The following is a 6,566-nucleotide window of genomic DNA, read 5'->3' on the forward strand; positions in this document are numbered from 1 at the left end:
TATTCTTATAATTTGTTCTTTAGTTTTTCTTGTTCACGTCCTCTTAAAATCTGAGCTTAGCCATGAGCTCTCAGTGAAGCTGCTTATATCTCTTTAAAAACCCCTTTTGCTTCCTCCAAGTGGAGTGGGTTGTACTTCTGAGGTTGGGACAATCTGGGCACCGGAGGAGTTCAGCCTTCCAAGGCTGCAGGAGGGTGGTTCCCTGAGGTGAGCAAGATGATGCAAGGCCTTGACTCAGGGTAATGGACAGCCACGGACGGGAAGACAGAAGCCAAAATGTGACCACGCAAGGATGCAAAGGGTGAAGGGGGAGAGGTGTGCTGGGCATTGGGTCCTGGGTGTGGGGGGTGGAGTGGGAAAAGGTCTAAAGGTGAAGTCTGGGAAGCCTGGGCAAAGGTCTGGAAGTGGAGAGAAGGGAGCCGTTCTGGGGAGAGCTGTGAGCAATGTGAACCCATCATTTCTGTTTTCACCAGTGAGGGTGAGAATCGAGTCCACAGGAGTGGCTCCCTCCTCTGCTTCCTTGACCTGCAGAGAGCTACATGGGGCAACAAGCAGGGGGAAACTTTACAAGATGCTCTTCTCTTAGTAGAATGAGCTTTTCTGACCATTTCCCAAGAGGCAAATTTCCTCCCTGAATGTTGCCTCTGTTCCGTGATTTGCATTAAAAAAATTGGGTATAGCCTCTCCACTGTGTTCTCACATCTGAGATAAGGGGCTGTGTTTTTGCAAAATTCTCTTCCAGGGCCAAGCACAGGGTGGATGTTCGGCAAATGTTTGGTGAGTTAATGAAGGAAATGAAAGCACTCTCCTTACGCTCCGCAGCTGCGTGATGTAGAGAAGAGTTCCAGAACAATATAATTTATGTTTCTTTTTCCTTCTAACTGACCCTAGAAATTCTCCACAAGGCGTGTGCAGATATCTCACATGTGTGCGTTTACAGGCATGTGTTTTATGTACAAATACTGCTCCATATATATTATTTTATTTTTTGAGACAAGGTCTTATTTTCATTGTCCAGGCTGGAGTGCAGTGGTGCCATCTTGGCTCACTGCAGGTTTGGCTTAACTTTCTGAGCTCAGGTCATCCTCCCACCTCAGCCTCCCAAGTAGCTGGGATGACAGGTGCACGCCACCATGCTCTGCTAATTTTTTGTATTTTTAGTGGAGGTGGGGTTTCACTACGTTGCCCAGGCTGGTCTTGACTTCCTGGGCTCTAGCAATCTGCCCACCTTGGCCTCTTAAAGTGCTGGGATTGCAGGCATGAGCCCCTGCTCCATATATGTTACTTGTTCATCTAACTGCAGACCCCAAAAGAGACCAGCACCCCAAAGAAACATGTATTTCTCTTTGGAACCAGAAGCAAACATCTAGGGATGAGCAGCAGTAGGTGTTTAATAAATACGTGTTGACTAATTAGGGAGCACAAATATATAAAAGTGGTAAATTAGCAAGAAAGAGCAGCAGTGTAGATAAATAACACAGTTATCTTGAACAAGAGAATCTATCTCTGAGGGCTCTGTGTAGGAGGAGAGGCAGTGTTGGCTAGCGAGGCAGATCTCTCTCTAATTAGGCTCCAATCAGGATAATATTGCAATTAGCTCGGGATGTTATAGCAGTTAGCTTCTATTCTTGGAACAAATTCCTGGGAGATTTAAGTTGGGTGGTAAAAGAAGGTTGTCCCAGGAATAAATTTGCTGTGAGCCACTTCTGAGCAACTACCTCATATGTGTGTAATTGAACCACCAATGTAAACCTGATTGGATGGCTTCCTTCTTTATCGGCAACTCTTAAACATGAGCTCAGAAATCTGGACAGCCACTTAACAGCAGAACACGGATCGGGAAATTGCAGATTTCAAATTTCAGAAAAATTGGTGAATTTACACAATTTGAGTGTCTCCTTTTTGTCAGGGTAGACAGCCTTGGGCCTCCAGGATCTGGCCAACAAGTGCTTGCTGCTGAGACAGGCACGGAAAAGAATGAAAAATATGTCCTCAATTATCTTCCTGGTTATTGAGACATTTAAAAACTCTGCCCCAGCCCACCTTGACAGTCTCCTGTAAGCAGCTCAATTTTCTGTCTGTCAGACCGGTGACAGACCCAGGAGGATGTTGTGTCTGGGAATGTTTGCTCTTCCTGGCTGGGGTTATTCGGGCTTGGCAGTGGAGACAGCGCGACAGAACCAAACCAGGAATCCTGGCTCTCCATCCGTCCAACCAGCGGCTTTTCGCCTCATCCTTCACACTCCACGCTTCTTCTCTTTCTTCTGCATCAGGAGAGGCAGATGTAGAGCCCAGAGTTTTTTGTCAAAGAGCCTGAGCTGTGATCCTGCCTGGCTCCACCGCTGGGAGGTGACTGTCTTTCTGAGTTCCAATTTCTTCGTCTATAAAATGAACATTGATATTATCTGCCCAAATCACTTCAGGAGACTGGTTGTTGAAAGGCGTGGTGACCGTACGCCTGCCCTAAGCTTGAAAGGACTGCATTCGGTGCTGGCTTTGTTGCCCACAACATTTACCTTAATGCTGACGACAATCACAGGCTCTTGAAACTGGCTCAAGGACCCACCCCTGCCCACCCCGCCCCCCCCCCAGCTGCCCCCCACTGCCCCCTGCTGCCCCGCTCATGCGGGGCTGCCCTGCAGATGGCGCTGCAGCTCAGAGAGTGCAGCCAGCAATAAATCAGGGCAGCTGGATTGAACGTGTCCTAGTCTAGTCAAGCCAGATTAGACGTGGGCGTGTTTGGCACTTTAGGTGGGTCCAGTCTGGATTTCCCTTACCTGTACATCCTAGATGTGTATCCCTCACAAAAGGTCCCCACCTTCACATTTGTACCTCCTCAAATTAAGCCACCCGGTCCCCGCTGGGCCCCCTGGGAACCACTGCAGCAGGCAGTGTGTTTAATCCCTGTGGAGCATTTTAGCATTAGATGCGGATGACGACTTTGCGCTCCCATCCGCCTGTGACAGAGGCTGCCAGCTCCACTCTTGGAAACACCCTCGTTCTGACTTAGTTTCCCATCCAAGATAAAGGTAGGTAGGCTCAAAAAGGATCTAAGCCAATGCTGAAAGAAAGAAGACCCTAAAACCCCTATGTGGCGCTCAGAAGGCAAAGGCCTGCCTTCACAGACCAGGCTAAAGAGCTGGGCTTTGGCCCAACACATCCTGTTTGGAATCCAAGCTCCACCATTTAGCATGTGTGTGACCAGGGGCTTGTTAAGCAATGCCCTAATCCTCCCTTCCCTGCCTATAAAAATAAGAGATGATGCCTGCTTTATAGGATGCAGTGGTGAGGATGCAATGAGTTGAGTCATGCAATAGGCTTGATATAGTGCCTGGCACACAGGGATATCGAATAGTGATGACTATTAGATCAGGAGCAGACATTGGGGGAGGAGGTAGCAGCCCAAGGAGGAGAAAACAAGGAGATCTAGGGAGGGAGAGACGTGTCAGAGAAGAGATGGTGGGTTCTGCAGAGGAAGGCTTCTTGGCATCCCTTGAAAGCTGCTTTGGAAACCCATCTTTATTCTGCTGACCTTTTCAGGCAGCCATGCTGGTAGGGATCTGGGCACCAGGCAAAGCAAGCTGACCATCTGGCCAGCTGTTTCTGCAACAAAAAGAGATACTGTAAAAGGCTTTAGGAACTGGGCTCCTTTACCCACAGTTGGCACTGTAGGTCGAAGAAGTCCTCCTCGAGACCATCATCTTCTCATCAGCAATCTTCCAGCCAGCACACTGCAGTGGCCAGTGAGTGAATGCAGGATTGTCTCCAGGAAGCCAGTACTAAGACCAGGGCTCAGAGCCTGCACTGAGCAAATCATCAGGGAGCAGGGACCGCCCTTCCCTCCCGGTCAGTGATCTTGTACCCTGAGGGTACTGTCTCCTCTGGATCCCATGAAGACTGCTCTCTGCCATGGCCATGATAATCTGTAACACTGAGTGGCCTGGCCAACATGGTGAAACCCCGTCTCTACTAAAAAATTAGCTGGGTACAGTGGTACACACCTGTAATCCCTGCTACTCAGGAGGCTGAGGCAGGAGAATTGCTTGAACCCAGGAAGCGGAGGTTGCAGTGAGCCGAGATCATGGCACTGTACTCCTGCACTCCAGTCTGAGTGACAGAGTGAGACTCTGTTTCAGAAAAAGAAAAAAAAAAGTGCAGGTTCTGAGGCCAGGCTGCCTGGGTCCATGCATTAGCTCTGTGGCTTTGGGCAAGTGACTTAGCCACACTTTGCCTCGGTTTTCTGGACTGCAAAATGGAGCTGTGAGAGTTCACCAAGTTCATGCTTATAAGGAGATGGTAACAGTGCCCAGAGTTTAACATGTGCCCCACAGGTGTTACCTGGGGCTGTTGACATCTCTGTGGCCAACTGTGTATTGGTTCCAGGTCTTGGGGTCACATCTGTGTGCCTGCTGCCCTAGGTGTCCCAATACCTGGTCTCTTTTTCTCCCATTAAAAAATCATCTCGCTTCTCTGTCTCCCTGTCTCTCTCGCCTTCCTCTTCCCTTTCTTAGCACACTATTTAACAAACATGGATGAAGTGCCTGCCCTGTGCCAGGTGCTGGGAGGGGGATGGTGCGGGGAGAGATGCATACAGAGATGGAATAAACAGTAAGCCTTGCACAGGACTCTCTGAGTGCCCACAGCTAGGAAGAACAGCAGTTAGTCCATGATCCTGGGGGCTTCACCATCGTCACAGGGGAGCCAGAATCTGGAGACACCCAGGTCCTGAAGATGGATCCTGCCCAGCCCCCACAGAAGACTGCCATTGCCCTCAGCCGGCAGGAAGAGCCGTGTGATTCAGCAGGAGGGAGATCATCCTTCCCGAGACAAGACGGGGGCAGCAGAGGTGAGAGTCTGGCTGGGAGGGAATGGGGCTGCTGGCTGACAGCTTGGTTGTCACATCCAAAACCTCATCCATGGACAGTGCCCCTCTGCCCTGCCAATGACAGGGCCATCACTCACAGGTCTCCACTGGATTGTGCTGAACCAGGCACTGCTGCTTTTGCCCAGGCAGGGTGATAGATGTTGTGAGGGCTTGGGAAGCTTTGGGGGGAAACTTAGGCTATCTGCCCACTCCTCAATCATGCCACACATCCCCAGAGTCACACGGAAATGTTCTTACACACCTCTGTGCCTTGGTGCAGTTTCTCCCTCTGCCTAGCCTGCCCTCCCCTGGATCAGGCCTTCTCCATCTGAGTGTCCCACATGTCCCCAAGTCTCAGTCCCCAAGAAGCTCTGGGAGCCTGCAGTGCTCCGGAATTCTGGGTGTCTCTATCTCCCTGAGTGGCCCTGATGTCCTGGACATGTTTTACTGTCACACTGGCTGGTCATTCTTTGTTTAGGTGTCTTTTCTCCTTACCCCAGACCTTGAGATCTTGAGGCCAAGAACAGCCAAGTCTCAACTTTCTTTGCAGGGCTGAGCAGAGAGTTGGCACTCTGCAAACACGTGCTGAGGAATGGATTGTCATTACTGACATCACCATTCACCTCTGCACAAGTTGTGACATGGAACAGCCTCCCACCCCTGCTGGAAGCCTGGCCTAGAGTGACCGACCTGCTTTAGTGAGGGGTTGGGGTTTGGAAGGCCCACTGGATAGAAGGATCTAGAATGAGGAGGTCTTTTCCTGTTGAGGACCAAAGATCTCAACTCTTTTTTCCTAATAAAGTAGGAGAGACAAGTTTGGAATTGTCTCTAAATATACAGGATGGGTTTGAGCTTAGAGGTAGCAGAGCCTCTTATTCCCAACTGAAGACACTCAAAAAACCTGAACTGCCCTGGCAGAGACAGGGCTTCCCAGGCAGAAAGCAGCAAGATGCCTCAAAGGCCACAGAGTGGGAGGGCGGGGGGAATAAGCAATTTAATTTCGATTTTTTAATGCAGAAATGAAGTATTCCGCTTGTTTGCTTTTAAAATGGAGAACAGAGAACATGAAATGATTTTTAAAATGAAGGAGGTAATTAGAAAGAATTCCTTAAGTTCTATGTGATGGCCGGTAAAGGAAGAGAGAGCGCAGAAACGGTAGAACAGGAAGGAAGGAGAGTAGGACACAGAGGTGATGATGCAAAAAGAGAGAGAAAGAGAGAGGAGGAGAGATGAGCATAGAACCCCCATCCCTAGGCACACAAACATTTTGATCTTAAGAAAAACTTGCTTTGTAAAATTAATGTTTGTCTTTTGTTGCTTTTACATTGTAAGAGAGCAATTTTGAATATATTTCTCTATTGTTTTCTGACTTTTAGAATAAGAAGTTGCTAATGAGAAGTCAATGCCATTCTTGGTCTTGATCTTTTTTTTAGAATCTTTTCCCTCTCTGGATAATTTTAAGTTTTGTTTTGTTTTGTTTTGTTTTGTTTTAGATGGAGTCTTACTCTGTCACCCAGACTGGAGTCCAGTGGTGTGATCTCAGCTCACTGCAACTTCTGCCTCTCAGGTTCAAGCAATTTGTGTGCCTCAGCCTCCTGAGTAGCTGGGATTATAGGCACATGCCACCACACCCAGCTAATTTTTGTATTTTTAGCAGAGACGAGGTTTCACCATGTTAGACAGGCTGGTCTTGAACTCCTGA

This window comes from Callithrix jacchus, chromosome 5, assembly GCF_049354715.1.
Source record: "Callithrix jacchus isolate 240 chromosome 5, calJac240_pri, whole genome shotgun sequence".
NCBI lineage: Eukaryota > Metazoa > Chordata > Mammalia > Primates > Cebidae > Callithrix > Callithrix jacchus.